The sequence below is a fragment of the Pinus tabuliformis genome, chromosome J, assembly GCF_031772625.1.
Source record: "Pinus tabuliformis cultivar Carrire ecotype Pingquan chromosome J, CPIR1, whole genome shotgun sequence".
In the NCBI taxonomy this organism is placed as follows: Eukaryota; Viridiplantae; Streptophyta; class Pinopsida; order Pinales; family Pinaceae; genus Pinus; species Pinus tabuliformis.
In genome coordinates, this window is record NC_142295.1 from 935,607,498 (window position 1) to 935,624,673 (window position 17,176).

Sequence of the window (17,176 nt, forward strand, 5' to 3'; positions counted from 1 at the left end):
AGGGACATTTGCTTATATGGTTGTAGCCATAGGAATACCCAATCACCTACATCAAAACTTCTTTCGCTGCGATGTTGATCTGCCTGTTGTTTCATTCTATTCTGTGCCAACACGAGGTTATCCTTTAAGAGTTGGAGGACATGTTGTTGATGTTTGATGTGATTTTCCACTGCTTGAACCTTAGAATTTTCTCTTAAATATGATGTGATGGATGGTGGCTGATATCCATAAAGTGCCATAAATGGGGTCATTTTTGTTGCTGTATGGAAGGAAGTGTTATACCACCGTTCATCCAGAGGCAATCATTTGACCCATTGTGCTTGTTTATCAAATAAAAAGCAATGAAGATATCTTTCCAAACATTTGTTTACTATCTCAGTTTTCCCATCAGATTGAGGATGATAGAATAAGCTATGAGCTAACTGAGTACCAAGACAAGAAAATAATTCTGTCCAAAAATTTCCAGTGAAAATGGGATCTCTGTCACTTACAATAATCTTTGGGTTTCCATGTAGCTTTTGAATTGTTTCCATAAATGCAGTAGAAATTGTACTGGCTTTAAATGGATGTGATAATGCACAAAATTGTGCATACTTGGTAAGTCTGTCAACTACCACCATGATGACACTCTTTCCCTCAGACTTGGGTAAACCTGTGATAAAATCCATTGAAACCTCCTCCCAACATTCGCTTGGAATGGATAAAGGTTGTAATAGACCCGGTGTCTTAATTGTTTCAACTTTGTTTTGTTGGAAAACCAAACATTCCACCACAAGCTTTTGAATATCTGATTTAAGTCCCTCCCAAAAAAATTCCTTCTTAACCCTCTGGTAAGTTTTTAAAAATCCTGAGTGCCCTCCTAGGGGAGAAGTGTGCAATTCCATAAGAATCTTTTGTTTTAGCTGGGAATTCTTACAGAGGTATAAGCGATATTTGTACCATAACGAATCATTTTGTTGGCTAAATGTATCAGACATACTGGTGTCTTATTGTAACTTTTGAATAGGTGCCCACACTTCTTCGTCATTCTTCCATTCCTCCCTTGCTTCATTTATCCAATCTGGTTGGATAGTAGAAATGGCGCACAACAATGCTTCCACATCCTCATCCTTTCTTGAGAGTGCATTTGCCACCACATTTTGCTTCCCTCTTTTGTAGATGATTTCAAAGTCATAACCCAACATCTTTGTGACCCACTTTTGTTGCTCTTCAGAGGATAATCTTTGTTCTAAAAAGTATTTAAGGCTATCATGATCCGTTTTTACCTTGAAGTGTCTTCCCATTAGGTAGGGTCACCATTTCTTAAGTGCATGGAGTATTGCCAACATTTCCTTCCCATAAATAGCTTTGTGTAAAAACTTTCCCTTGATTGGACGACTTTCGAAAGCAATGGGTCTTTCATCTTGTATTAAAACAACACCAATTCCATTTCCTAAAGCATCCCACAATAAAGGTTTTTGTGAAGTCTGGTGTAGCTAAGACCGGTGCTTGGCACATTGCCTCTTTAAGATGCTCGAAGGCCTTTGTTGCTTCTGGAGTCCATGAAAATGCATCTTTCTTCAATAATGTTGTTGGAGGTGCTGCTATTCTCCCATAATTCTTAACAAAATTGCGATAATACCCTGTCAACTCGAGAAATCCTCGCAGATGCTTTATGGATGTGGGGATTTTCCATTCCTTAATGGCTTTAATTTTGTTAGGGTCTACCTTAACTCCTTCATGAGATACAATATGACCTAGGTATTCCACCTCTTGTACTCCAAAGAAACATTTGGATCTTTTTGCATATAATTGTTTCTCCTCCAATAATTCTAGCACCCTGTCAACATGTTCAATATTATCCTTCCAAGACTTGTTGTAGATTAGTATATCATCAAAAAATACTAACACAAATTTTCTAAGGAATGGTTTGAAAATGGAATTCATCAAACCTTGAAATGTTGAAGGTGCAATGGTAAGGCCAAAAGGCATGACCAAAAATTCATAATGACCCTCATGAGTTCTAAATTTTGTTTTCAGAATCTCTTCTGTTTTCATTCTGATTTGATGATATCCTGAACGAAGATCCAACTTGGTGAAGTAAATTGATCCATGCAATTCATCCAGTAATTCGTCAATGACAGGAATGGGAAACTTATCTTTAATAGTGAGCTTGTTGAGCTCCCTATAATCCAGACACATGCACCATGATCCATCCTTCTTGTGCACCAATACTACTGGAGAAGAGAAAGAACTTTGACTCGGTTGAATTATACTAGCCTCTAGCATTTCTGCAACCATACGTTCAATTTCACTCTTTTAGGCATAGGGATATCTATACGGCCTGATGTTTGGAGGAACACTTCCTGGAATCAGAGGAATAGCATGATCATGATCACGAATAGGTGGGAGACCTTTGGGAGTCTCAAATACCTTAGAATGATTGTCCAAGACTTTTTGGAGATCTGGAGAAATAGATGATTCTAATGTGGAAACATCTAGCGAACATAATTGTGCAATTACACCTCTTTGTTCCTTTTTTAGAAGCTTTGTCACACCGTTAGAGCTGATTATCTTTCCCGGTTTCCCTGCAGTACCCCTTAATTCAACTTCCTTTCCTTCCACAGAAAATTTCATGAAAAGTTCTTGAAAATTAAAAGCTATTGTACCCAAGGATTGTAGCCATTGGACTCCTAGCACAACATCAGCACCTCTCATTGGAATGGAAAGCATTGGGCTAGTCAATACATATTCTCCCATGAATAGCTTGATATTATGGCACTTTCCAGAGCAATTTATTGTTCCTCCATTTGCAACCATCACTTGACACTCTGGTGCTGGATATAAGAAGCAATTCAATTCTTTTGCTACCTTACAATGAATAAAATTGTGGGTACTTCCTGAATCAATCAACACTATTACCTTTTTCTTCTTGATTTGTCCTTCTATCTTGATGGTTTGAGGAGTGGTAATTCCTGCCAATGCATTACAAGATATGGTCGGATTCATTTCTTCTTTATCTAGGCTTTGTTCCTGGAGTATATCCTCTTCTTTTGACCTTTCTTGCTCATTTTTTTTCTTCCTCTTCACAATCTATGTAGAATAATTTCTTCTCAGCACACTTATGACCTTTAGTGACTGTAACAAAGCCCTTTTGATCTTTTTTCTTCCAATTGTTGTGGTGTCAACCTTATAGGTTGTGGACGACTAGGGGCAACAACACTTCCATCTTTATAGTTGTGAGTGGTATGCTTCCGGGTTGCCATAATTTTGCTTTCCATTTTTCTTGCTAACCTGAATGCCTTCTCTAATGAATCAAGTTCCCAAAGGCGAACATCATGTTGGATATTATCCTTCAAAGTCCCTATCAACACATCAATCCTATGCTCCTCTGGAATATTTTTTACCCTTATGTTCAATTTTTGGAACTCCTCAATGTGCTCTATTATTGAACCCTTTTGTTTGAGATTTATCAATTGGCTAAAAAAGGTGTTTCTTTTTTTATCCTCATAATGTGCTGTTAATTCTTCTGTAAAAATTTCCCAAGTGATAATTTGTTTATGAGAGCAAAGCCATTGGTACCATACAAACTAATTTGGTTCCAAATATAAAGTTGCAATGAATACCTTTTATGTGTTTTGCACATTATTGAGATCGAAAAATTCCTCCATCTGTAATATCCATGTTGTGGGATCCTTGCCATCAAACTTCCTCATATCGATTTTTGGAATATGGCGGGTCTTTGATCCAACATTAGATTCTATGGAATCATGATTAACATTTCTTTTGTTCTCATCATGAGTTTCGTTTACTACCCTTTCACCATTAGTGACCATTTCTTGTAGCAACTTATTCATATTTATCTTCAATTCTTCCATCTTATCATCCATGCCATCAATTTTAGCGTCCATGCCATTCATCTTATCTTCTAAACCTTTCTTTAAACCATCTATCTTAAATTATACATCTTTCCTTAAACCATCCATCTTAGATTCTGTTGCTTTTTGTGCAAGTGACACTTGTTGCACTTGGTCTCGTAACTTTGATATATCATGTTGCATTTCTTCCTCTTCTTCATAAGTCATGCTAGAGCTTTCAGATTTCTTACTAGGTGTTTGCATTTTCTTTCCTAGGGGCATCAATTACCGATTCAAACTAATTTTTCAAACCAAGCTTATTCAAAAATTAAAAAAAAAACTACACACCTTTTTTCACTTTGTAGAAGCTTGATATTGAATCTGATGTATCTCTGCAATTTCGAATCATCCAGTTCTAAAATTGCGACCTATAGTATCCCTCTTTGTCCTCTTTCCAATGCCACCAGTCTGATCCAAGTTGGATTCTCCAAGGAAGAGTTATGCACAATCTCCCAAGATGACCTGATTATAGACTAGTTTAGTAGAGCAAACTTGTATGACGTGCCACGAGTCACTATTTCTACCTTTGGATCTTAAAAATATATACAAAAAACTAGAGTGTGTCCTCTTTCTGTACCTTCTTACAAAATTTCAATCCGATGCTCAGAGAGAATGTAATGATGATTTTCCCCAGGTCACCTATTTGGAATGTAATTCAGGAGTCTGCAAAAAGACCAACTTCCTCAGATCATATCTCCACAAATATAGCGTGAAAAGCTCTGAAATTCGGATCCGAGATTCAACACGATTTCTTCTAAAATGGGTTTTTTTTATCTTCTGTAACGTCGTAGAAAAACGTTATAGCGAAAATACCATGATGACCTATTTGGAGCAGCGAAACCCTAGAATCCAAAGCTCTGATACCAAATGTTATGAAACCATCTCACAAAAAGATAGAAAAGAGAGATTCACGCCTTAGAATTCAACCTCTTCGAGGGGGCAACCTCCTTTACATTACATAAATGAGCAATTCTTGGATGATTCAAATGACAAAACCTCCTTTCTATATATAGGAGTCTAAGGAGTCACAATATAACCCAGCCGACCTAACAATAATAATATAAAGCCACAAAAATAACAATAGAGGGATTCTATGGGGCACAGTAATAACAATATGGGGACAATAGGGGCACAACAATATTAATAAGGGATACAACTACAATAGTAATGGAGTAATCACTAGCATTATAGGGACCCAACAATCAAGTGCTTCCTTTTGGATTATGTAATGCATCTGCAACATTCCAAAGAGCGGTACTAGGAATTTTTTCTGATCTAATTCATGATTGTGTAGAGGTTTATATGGATGATTTTACAGTTTATGGTGATTCGTTTGAAGAGGCATTAGAAAAATTGGAAAAAGTCCTTATAAGATGTAAAGAGATAAACCTTTCATTAAGCCATGAAAAATTCTTTATGATGTTTACTGAAGGTATTGTTTTAGGACATCATATTTCAGGGGATGGGATTAAAGTTGATAGATTAAAAATTGAAGTCATCTCCAAATTGCCTATTCCAAATTGTCAAAAAGATGTTAGAAGTTTTCTAGGATTTACTGGATATTATAGAAGATTTATAGAAAACTTCACTAAAATAGCATCTCCACTCTTCAAACTGCTTAGAAAAGACTGTGAATTCAAATTGGATCCTGATTGTCAATCAGCATTTAAAACTTTGAAAACAAGAATATCTGAAGCACCTATCTTGAGAGGACCAAATTGGAAACTTCCTTTCCATATTTCTACAGATGCTTCAGATACAGCTTTATGAGCTATGTTGGGTCAAAAAGATTTAGTTCCTTATGCCATTTACTATACCAGTAAAAATTTAACTCCCACTGAGTTGAACTATACTATGACTGTAAAAGAGTTCTTAGCTGTTGTTCATGCAATCAATAAGTCCAGACATTATATAACATGCTATGAAACTTTTATTCATACTGATCATTCTGCAATTAGATATCTAATGAAAAAACCTATTACTAATGGTAGAGTTACAAGGTGGCTCCTACTTTTACAGGAATTCAATATTACTGTGTTGGATAGACCAAGGAAACAAAATACAGTAGTTGATTTCTTGTCTAGGATTCAGAATACTAAAGAAGATTCCCCTGTAGACGATAAGTTTCCTGATGAATATTTATTTACAGTAACTACTAAGACCCCTTGGTATGTAGATATAGCTAACTATTTGGTTGCAGGGAAACTACCTCCACATTTATTTCCTGGTGAAAAAAGAAAGATTATTCAGGAGAGTTCAAAATGTTCATGGTTTTCTAACAAATTGTTTAAAACAGGGCCAGATCTTGTGATCAGAAGATGTGTTATGGAAGATGAAATGCCTGATGTCCTCAAGGCATGCCATGATGAACCATGCGGCGCACACTTCGCTGACGAAAGGGCAGCCTATAAAATCCTCTCTTTAGGATATTATTGGCCATCCCTCTTCAAAGATGCAAAACAATATGTCAAAAGGTGTGACAGCTACCAAAGAGTAGGGAAACCTACCCTTTCAAATGAAATGCCATTGCAACCACAGGTATTCATTGAACTCTTTGAAAAACGTGCTTTAGATTTCATTGGACCTATTAACCCACCATCTAAACAAAGAAAGTATATATTGGTATGTACTGATTATGTCACTAAATGGGTAGAAGCCAAAGCATTATTTTCTGCTACTGAGCATTCAGTTGTTAGTTTTCTTTATGAGGATATTTTTACTCACTTTGGTGTTCCAAGAGAAATTGTGACAGATCAGGGAAAAGCTGATGGAAGAATACAAAATCAAGCACAAAAAATCTACTCCTTACCATCCGCAAGCAAATGGTCAGGTGGAGTCTGCAAATAAATTTATTGAAGGCATCATCACCAAGACTGTTCATCTACACAGAAGAGATTGGGCAGAAAGGCTTCCTGAAGCCTTATGGGCCTACAAAACTACATGGAGAAATACAACAGGACATTCTCCCTATGAACTTGTTTATGGGAAAGAAGCCCTGCTCCCCATTGAGTTCCAAGTCAAAATTTTCAAGATGGCAGTTCAGTTGGGAATGGATCTATCATAATCCCAAAAACATAGAATGGAGCAGTTGAATGAGCTAGATGAGATCAGACAAGAGGCAATCTTAAGATCTGATCTAGTTCAATATCAAAGAGCTAAGTGGCATGACAAATACATCAAGGAGAAAATGTTTCAAGAAGGAGACTGGGCATTGCTATTTGATTCCAAGCTTAAAGATTTTAAAGGAAAATTTCAAACTCATTGGCTTGGGCCATATGAGGTTGAAAAAATCTTTAGCAATGGAGCAGTAAGAATCAAAACCATTGATGAACATCAAACTCCTCTTATTGTGAATGGCCAAAAATTAAAGATCTATCATAAGCCACTCTCAAAAGAGGAATTTGTCAAAATCTTTCAAGATAGTTCTGCAATAAGGCTGGTGAAGAAGAATCTTTCTTCTCCACTAGCCTAGCCTTTGTTCTTTTATGTTTTCATAATAAGAAAAAATGTGTATAAGCCTGAAAACCAATCACTGATTGGAAGTCTTATACATAAAATACAGGGCAAAAATCAGGAACTCCTCACGCCCTATATTTTCCAAAAAAGTCTTCTCTCATTGTATTCATAGTTTGATGACATCTCACTTCACTTCATTTTACCTCATTTCACTTCACTCCATTTCATTTTCATTTCATCATCTCATTCTGCTAATAAAATTCCTTTTATGACCATTTTAATTCATTCAGTCATTATTTATCCTTCTTCATTCAGTCATATGATCACTGTGTCAATTTACGGAGCTGAACCCAATTTCCGCATCTAGAAGCTGATTCCGTAGCCATCACTCTATTTATCAACACTAACAGTCAGATGTTAGTTAAGTAATCATGAAAATCAAATGCAGGAGTGACCAAGGACCTATTTTGAAGATATGAGGCACCTAAAAGCATCAACAGAGAGCAGCTAATCAAAAGTTAATGGATGAAAAGTGAAAAAAAAATTCCAAGGTATGAGTAAGATTTATTTCAAATAGCATTTAGAGCACATTTTATATAGTTATGAAACCACAACTCCATTATATGCAATGATTGGCATTGATAGCATCCATAACCGTTCCACAACCTTTATATGATTCCTCCACGAATCTTGCATTTATTTTTCAAATAGCCTCATGATCAAGCCTCCGGATTTAACTCATGTTTGGCTATACTTTGACACTCAACCTGTAATTATGGGGACGTGGTCGATTTGATCACGGCTATTCTCCGCTGCACAAATTTCACAGCCATTTCGTGAGCATGTTTACGTCTACTTCGTAGCCATCAAGTTTAAAACTCTGTCGGGCTCATTTTACTCCGCTACTATTCTATTGAAGTCACGTTTGCATTCCTACCCTATTCACATAAGCCTCCGCTCCGCTCCATGAACTCACTCCCGCTACCTGTTCTCTGTTTTCCATTTACAGTCATTGGTTTTTCTCCATAAATCATGTCCATTCCCCACTAACCCATTTGTCTCACCTCCATTCATCCAATACCCACACAGATGTGTTTAAGACAGGAGGAAGGAATGGGTCTTTTGTTGAGGGCAGAGCCAGAAGGGCCCAAAATTATGGAAGGGTATCCTCAATTAAAAAGCATGTTAAGGAAGGCACGGTGGCTACAATTCCTTTAGAAATTCAGAGGCTACAACAAGGAAGTTACGAAGACTTTTGCGAGGGCTTTTGATGGCGTGGAAGCTGAGGTAGAAGACCTTAAATTCTCAGTCACAGAGGCATCCATAGCAGCTGCAACTGAACTCCCACAGGAGGGAGAATGCTGGTTCAAAAATAAAAGCTTTGACGAGAGAGCATAGAGGGTTATCCTACGAAATCCAGGTATGGAAGTAACCATATTTAAACGTGGAGTCCCTATCTCTGCTTTAGAAGAAAAATGGGCTAGTCTATTATTGATAATCCAGAAATTCATCACATGTGAGGGATGATTCAAATCAATGTAGATGTACCACAACTGGTTGCTAATGAATTTTCTAGAAAGCCAAACTATTAATTTGCCCTACTTCTTGTTAAATAGCCTGAATAAAATGTCCATCATCGTCCAAAGGAATCTGCGGGACGTAGAACCCCACTTGTATCATCGTGGCCTTGTGAAAATTTTGATTCAAAGACAATCAAAGGAAAAGAAGGACACCTGGGAGTACTTTTTAGTTAGAAATTTCTTTCAAGATCCACAAGAAACCCCTGAAAGTAGCTCATCAAGGAGAAGCAGAAGAAGGAAAACAAGTGATAGAATTTAGGATACTCCTACTAACACAGTTGATGAAACTAGTAGGGAAGAAAAACTGTCTGAAAGTAGGAAGGAAAGAACTGAGGGTAAGAAGCCAAGAAAATCAAAAGGGAAAAGAAATATTGAGGTTGTCTATCAAACACCAGAACCTTCCTTAGAAGAGGACCACCAAATACTATCTGAAAGACTAGTTTAGCTGCAGCAAAGAAGAAAGGGAAAGAAAAACAGAGTGGGGAGAAAGAGGACACTAGCCCACAAAATTTGAGGAGAAGTTCCAGACTTAAAGGGAAATTGAGGAAAATACAAATTAAAGGGCCCCACTTTATTGATTTAGGAGGGGAACACTGGAACAACCTTCAGCAATCCCTCCTGGCTATGGCCCACACCATACTCCTATTCCTTGGCCAGATTTTGAAAATAGTCCTTCTCGGCCAGATTTTGAAATCAGTCCTTCTCAACAGGATTTTTGGGTCAGCCCAAGAAAGACTACACCTGAGATAGACCTGAACCAGTAAGAAATGTATGAATATATAGAGTCCTTGGAGAAAACGGACACATATCCAGTTACTTCATCAGCCCAGCCTAATACAGCTCAAGAAGCTCAAATCCAATCACTAAAACAGTAAGTATTTGAGCTGGAGGTCTTAAATAAACACATCAAAAGAGAAAATGAAACATTGAAGGAATAGGGCAGGTAAGATAAGATTATTCATGACAACACCATGTTGCATCTTGGGCTATGGCAGAAGAAAAATAGAAAATTAAAGAAAAGGAACAGGAGGTTGAGCAGGGCTCTCATCAACCTCAAATTTAGGTGTCTAATGAGAAAGCCGAGAATGACATTGGTCCCAAGAAAAAACAAATGAAGTCTGGATGTATTGGCAGAGGTCTCAGAACACATGAACTAAAAGGAGGATGGTCAAAGTTTTGGTTGCATGGGGACATGCAACACCTTCACAGTGGGGGTATGTTGAGTCCTAAAACTACATATCTCCTACACACTTTCCTAGACTTTTTCCCCTAACCTAGAATCTCATAAGCTATCAAAATCATTGCATATTGATTCTAAAAGACCACTTAAGTGGTTTTCTGACTATATTTTTGTGTTTGTTCTTTGAATTAGATTTTTCTCATGAGCTGTGGAATGCAGCCACTTTCTGCAGCTGATTCAACTTTCCACAACTGTTTTTGTTAAACTCCAGGTTGCAGGTGTCATCAGGCAAAACGGGACACGTGGGTAGATCAGGAATGACCTGTACATGGATCAGGTCCTATTGGTTCAGCCGGATTCATCAAGGAAAGCTATGGTCAAAGGTGGTCAAGCGGTGGTCAAACAGAGGAATCCTACAGCAATAGGACTCCGCCTTCAAGAACGTGAAGGATTCGTGGTCATCCCTAGATCCTGGGGACATGCTGACAGCTGTAGACTGCCCCACGATGAGAATCCAACAACAACAGTTGATATATTTAATAATCTCGGCAACCATTATGCTAAATCCATGGACATTGTCTTTTACGTGTCTTCTGTTGACGTAGTTTCACAGGAAACCAATTATGAAGTTTTTGTTATAAATAATGTGTTTCTATACACATAGAGTTAGTCTTTTGTTAATGTAATTTTTCTATTAAAATTATTGTGTCGTGACACTAGTTCCACTGTGGTAATGAGAGTATTCTTCCTCTGTTTTGTATATAAAGAAGACTCTGTTTCTATATGATTCCGTGAACATAATTTTGGATTGATAGCTTGTTGACTGAGGCTGTGCAGAGGGCCCCTGTATGCTGAGGTTTCCTTGTTGCTGTACAGTTTTTACGTATTGTTTCCTTATTTCCATTGCACATGTTTCATAGTTATCCACCTGTGTATATATTTCATCTGTTATGATATTAACATTTCATTCGTGTTTATGATTTTACAAGCTTTGTATTAACGCTGATCAATGTGTGTATGTTTCAGGATAGAGCAGGCCCGGGAATTTTTCATGTAATTTTCATAATAACTAGTGACATCGAATTAGCCTCTCTGCTAACTTTGCTTTTCTTAGGTTTTTTTTAATTCTAGTTATGCTTTGATTCCAGTTTTGTTCACTTGCATTAGTAGTTAGTTTAGATATCAGATTTCTCATGTCATTGATGTTATCTCCGAAAGCCATAGCTTAGACTACTTGGCGAGGTATCAGACCATGATTGATGTGATTTGATTTTAGTTTTACTTTTCTACAATTAGATATCAACTTGCTCATATCATTGACAATTATCTCCGAAAGCCATAGCTTAGACTAACTGGCGAGGAATCGAATTATGAATGATGTGATTTTATTTTATTTTTACTTTTCTGCAATTAGACATCAACTTGCTCATATCATTGACGATTATCTCCAAAAGCCATAGCTTAGACTAACTGGCGAGGAATCGGATTATGAATGATGTGATTTGATTTTAGTTTTACTTTTCTGCAATTAGACATCAACTTGCTCATATCATTGACATTATCTCCGAAAGCCATACCTTAGACTACCTGGCAAGGTATTGGACTGTGAATGATGTGAATTGATTTTACTTTTACCAGATTGCAAGATTTGATTTATTTGAGTGCAGTAGCTTAATTCATTTTTGTGTATTTAGACAGCAGCAGAGATAATGGTTTCATGATCAGTAGTTCATCATTTGCTTGATTTAAATAGCAGCACATTGTTATTCTTGTTCAAGTTTAATTTCATCACTAGTATGTTCTAAGACCCTCTGAAGTGTTAAGTTCTGGAAACCATTATAGAGGACACAATTGCCTTAAAATCTATATCCATACTTGCCTTCTAGGGTATTCTTAAAACTCAGGGATAGTATTTCCATTCATATTAGGAGATAAATGAAGATAAAAACCCTGAAAACAAAATAAAAATTGTAAACGACAAAAAGATAAGAAAGAGGTTGTCTTTCACATATAGTGCGCCACACTTCATCAGTCTACGACTCCCGGATTGATAATTAATGTATCAATTTAGGACACACTAAATTGACCAAACAGAAACCTCTACACATTTCCCAAAAAACAATATGCATAAATACGAACAAATTCTCTAACTAATATTATACAACTTATTGAACACCCAAATATAGAAAAAAATCCATTATACAACGTGTAGGATAGCTTGTATGATATTTCCCTATGACTGTATGAACATGTATGCACCTTTTTTATCAATCTGCGGACTTCCATTCGACTATACAAAACCATACAAACCACTATCTAGTACTATATACTCTCCAAGAATGCATTTTCCCTAAGTACCTACTTTCTCTTTTTGTCACTTGCTAAATTGCTAAATTATGTTAGAAGCCTCTACGTTACTTTATCTATATAGTTTAGCGAAGAATATATATTTATTATTGCTCATGGTGGATGTATAATTTTAAACTCAACTGCTATAAATGATATTTACTCCGTTTTACTACAGTGAATTACAAAATAATATTACATTTCTCAAATTATAATTACTTTTTGAAAATATTTTTTCCAAAAATATCAAGTCACACTCACACGTTCTCACTCAACATATGTGGTATTTCCTACCAGAGATATAATTCCCAACAACAAGTAATTCTATCTATGAGAAATTATTGTGTATGAAAAACACTAAGAATGATAGAATATATATGAAAGACAATGAAATGGAAACACATAATCTTTCTTAGAGTTCCCTTGTGTGGACGCTATGCAAGTTGCTTAGAAAGCCCCAAAAAATCAACAGTAGCCAACTATATAAAGAACTTCTTCATAAAGATAATTATCAAATATAAGACAATATTGAGGCTTGAATAGTAACAAGCTCAAGAGATCACCAAATTATGAGACCAAATGAAAATAATAATTAAGGATAATGCTTGATTTCTCGTTTTATATGAAAAACCCACGAACTAGTGTATGTATTGGAGGGAAATGTTCTCACCTAAATCTTGTAATGTTATGGCATGTTTCCTATGAACCACTCCATTTCAGAAATTCTAGTTTCCAAGTTGTTTTAATGTGTATCAGTGAAGTGTTACTATCTTACATAGAGTGTCAACACTAGATGTGGAAAAGACCCCTATTTATCTCAGCATTATTGGCTAGAAGTATAAAATGTTGACATTGACATGCCACATTAATATACTAATTGTACCAAAAAAAAAAGTGAATCATAAGTATAACCTTCTCAAGAAGATAATCTCATTCAACTCATGATCATATGCAAAACAATCATTCCTATGTTTAAAAAATTAAAAATAGGTTTATTTTAGGTACAAAAGGGTAAAAATAATCTTATTTATGGACATATGGAGTAGTCACTATGCAAGTCAATTAAGTATCTCTTTTCCTCTTAGATCTATGATCTTGTGGATTTTTTTATTTTTTTTATCTATGGATATTTTCTTTTTAATAACCCTTAGGAAATTGATATACTGATAATGAGTTACTATTATTTATCGTTGAAACTAAAATCCACTCTCATTATGAGAGAAATGAAAGATTCTAATTCCACAACACAATCTAGCCTAGGTACATACTACAATCCTTTACCCTGAAATGTGCCTTTTATTGCTTCAAATCTATCATTGTATTATGTTTCTTCATCTATATTAAAATTATGTTTGGACATAACACAAACAACATTCTTTTCATTTAAGGGATGGGACCCATAATTCCAAACAAGAAACCTAATTGGTTATTGAAGTTCAATAAAATTATTATAATTATAATATTTTATAATTTAATGAAAAGAGGAAATTATTCACACTCACATGACATTATGTGGAGGGATAGGTATACTTTTTTGTCATATTTGCTTCACCCTAGTTGCGAAAAGCTAGAAGTCATCATTCTCGTAATGGTAATCACTCACTAAAAAATATTCTTAGCGAGTGAAGAGTTAAGGTTTATAGGAGATATCCTTGAATTGGTGAGCACCTTTATCGTCAAATATTGTAACAAGTTATGGGATTTTAAGAATGCATAGAATTATCTTGCAGTAAATTAAATAATTGAAAGTTAGACATAAAACCTTATATTCTTAAATATAGATAAAAATATGTGATATGAAAAGTAATACATAAAAAGATACTTGTCATGGGAGCTCTAGTTCTTGATGTAGTTTCCCTATGAAGGATTCAACAAATCTCATTGACGGGTGAATGCATAACCTAAATATCAATTGTTTCTTCCAATAGTGAGTTTAACCATTGTTGATTATGCATTTATTTATTATTGAAAAAACTCTAGCATAATACCTATAACACCCACTTAGAACCTATAAAATATCCCAGCCTATTCACGCCCATCTCCTTTGAAATAACTAGGGACCTCATTCAGTTAAAAACTATGAGGGACCTCATTCAGTTAAAAACTATGTATGCCCCATTTAATATGAAACAACATGTCTACTCAATCATTCATAATTTAGACCATCCTTTAGGAATGGACGTGATAGAATATTTTACTATAAACGAATGCTCTATTCTTGGATCCTTCTTAGGAATACCATTGAACTTATACATCCTATATTTAGTGTCCATAATATTGTCAACAACAAGAAATTTATAATTTAATGATATCCTTTATAGTAGACCTATTAGGTCAAAACTCAACTTCATTTACAGTTTGGGTTATAGTAGAAGTTGAAACAATTTTTTTCCACTCAAACTTGGCACATGATACAGATCATTGATCACACCATTCTCACATTCAATCTTTTTACTGTATTAAGAACAAATTATACCTATAACTAGTAACTCCAATACCATGGTAGAGAACAATGAAATTGTAGGAGTGAAGAGATATGAACTGATGAAGAGATGATTTCTAAAGATAATTTTACAATAATCAAGAACAAGTGATCGTAACTAAACATACAATGAATAAAACCCAAATATAAAAATATCTAATATGTCACCACACTTAATCGACTTGAGAGCATAATTCATAACATGATTTTTTAAATAGTCTATAATATTACTAGCTTCCATAAAATGAGGAAAAGAAGTGTCATCAATGAATTTTTATTTTTAAAAGCCCCTAGCAATGTAGATTCCTTGAAGAGGCATGTTTCTCCTCCCTTGCTCTAGTGCCCTTCATAAGTCCTCATTAATAATTATACATAAGGATAGTCACATTGTGCCGTCCTTTATCAAGGGAATTATCATTATTAATTTTTATGGCCATGCATTTTTCATTCACTTTGACGATAGAGTGGATGGAATTATATATGGCTTTTATATTCCCAATGATATGTGTCTTTTTTTCCAAGCCTCCCTAAGCTCAGTGGAATATTGAAGGTATGATAACGTTGAAATAAGTAGCTAGGATAATTTTGAGGATATTTTATGATACATTTCACAATGATATTGGGTTGAAGGAATTGGAGAGAAAATTATTCTCTTTCCAAATGTGTGACAATGAAGGAAATTATATATCCTTTAAATCATAGCTTCTTTCAAGTATAATATAATATTCCTTACAAATATCCTTTGATGATATCCTGTAAATATTTGTAGTAGTGGATGTGGAAACCATCTATTGCAGAGGCTTTATTGGTTTTCATTTATCATAATTTGATCTCCATTTTAGCTTATATAATTGGAAGCACAATTTTCTTATTATGTTTCCCTAATATGATATGTGGTATGACTCGAATAATTATCTCTTTAGCGAAAGTATATGACAAAATTTTCTCTCATAACAACACTAGAGTCATTTTGCAACACATCAAAAATATTATCAAATTGAGTTATCATCATTCTTACTTTTAGCTCCATCTCTAAGAAACTATTTCAGATTCAATGGTCATTGGATTTCTTGTGTGATTATATTGTATTCATTTCCCTAACTATGATCCATAAATTTCAATATTGTATACATCAGTGTTCATCCTCATCTCCCTTTTTTAAGAAGGATCCTTGCAAATCCCATCTTTGATCACTTGGAGTTCTATAGCTATTTCTTTGTACTCCATCTCACATTTAATGTTTCATAGTTTTTCTTAAGATTCTTCTATAACATAGGGTATATATTTGAACAAAGTATCTCCAGAATCGCTCATGATTCTCCTTATTGATATAATATTTTCATTGCAACTAAACATTAGAGGTTAATCAATTCTCACTCCAGCATCCCTACAAATAATTTCCAAAACCTATTGGTATTTAGGCCAAGAAGGTTCAATTTCAATCGAACAGGTTGCAAATATTCAAAAGGTATTGATAAAGTGATAAATATGTTGTTTGAATTTATGGTAAGAAAATTGTCACATTAGATATTATCAATATCTACTTGGAATTAGCTTTGGAGAAATAAGGCGTATAGTGTTTTCATCATGTCACATACATTAAGTCTTATGCTACTCTAATTTAATTTTCCACTCATGTACGAGCTTGATAATATGGATGGTGTTCTACTAAATCTTAAATTAAATCCCTAAAGAAGATGCCTCCCCATTTTTATTACTATTTTTAGGACCATATTTAGATCTCTAATGACACCTTTCTTTCCATTCATTAGGTTACCCACAAGACACCTCAAAATTAACCCATAGATGGTAAATGTTCTTAAAATATTGTCTTCACATGTGTCTTCAAACTCATGCATAGATAATGATATTTTCTTACTACGTACAATTGATCCACCTTCAATAGGTTATAGGTCATGTATATAACCCTAGGGATGTTTATTATGTTGAAATGTAAGTGGAACCTCATTACCAATATTCCATTTCATGTATATTTCATCTTAGTAAATCATTTTATCTCATAAAGAATAACCATTGTTAGCCTTTTACATCGCATTAACATTACTATAGAATTCTTGGTGATTCCTAACCCTTACTAGTTCTACAAGATGATATTCCTAGATTCATTTAGGGAGTTTTCATCTGTTTATTAAGAAAATTATATATCGTTCCTAAAAGTGAAATATTTTCTCTTTATTTTTCTATGTATCTTTGATTTCTTTCATTGATTTTTTCC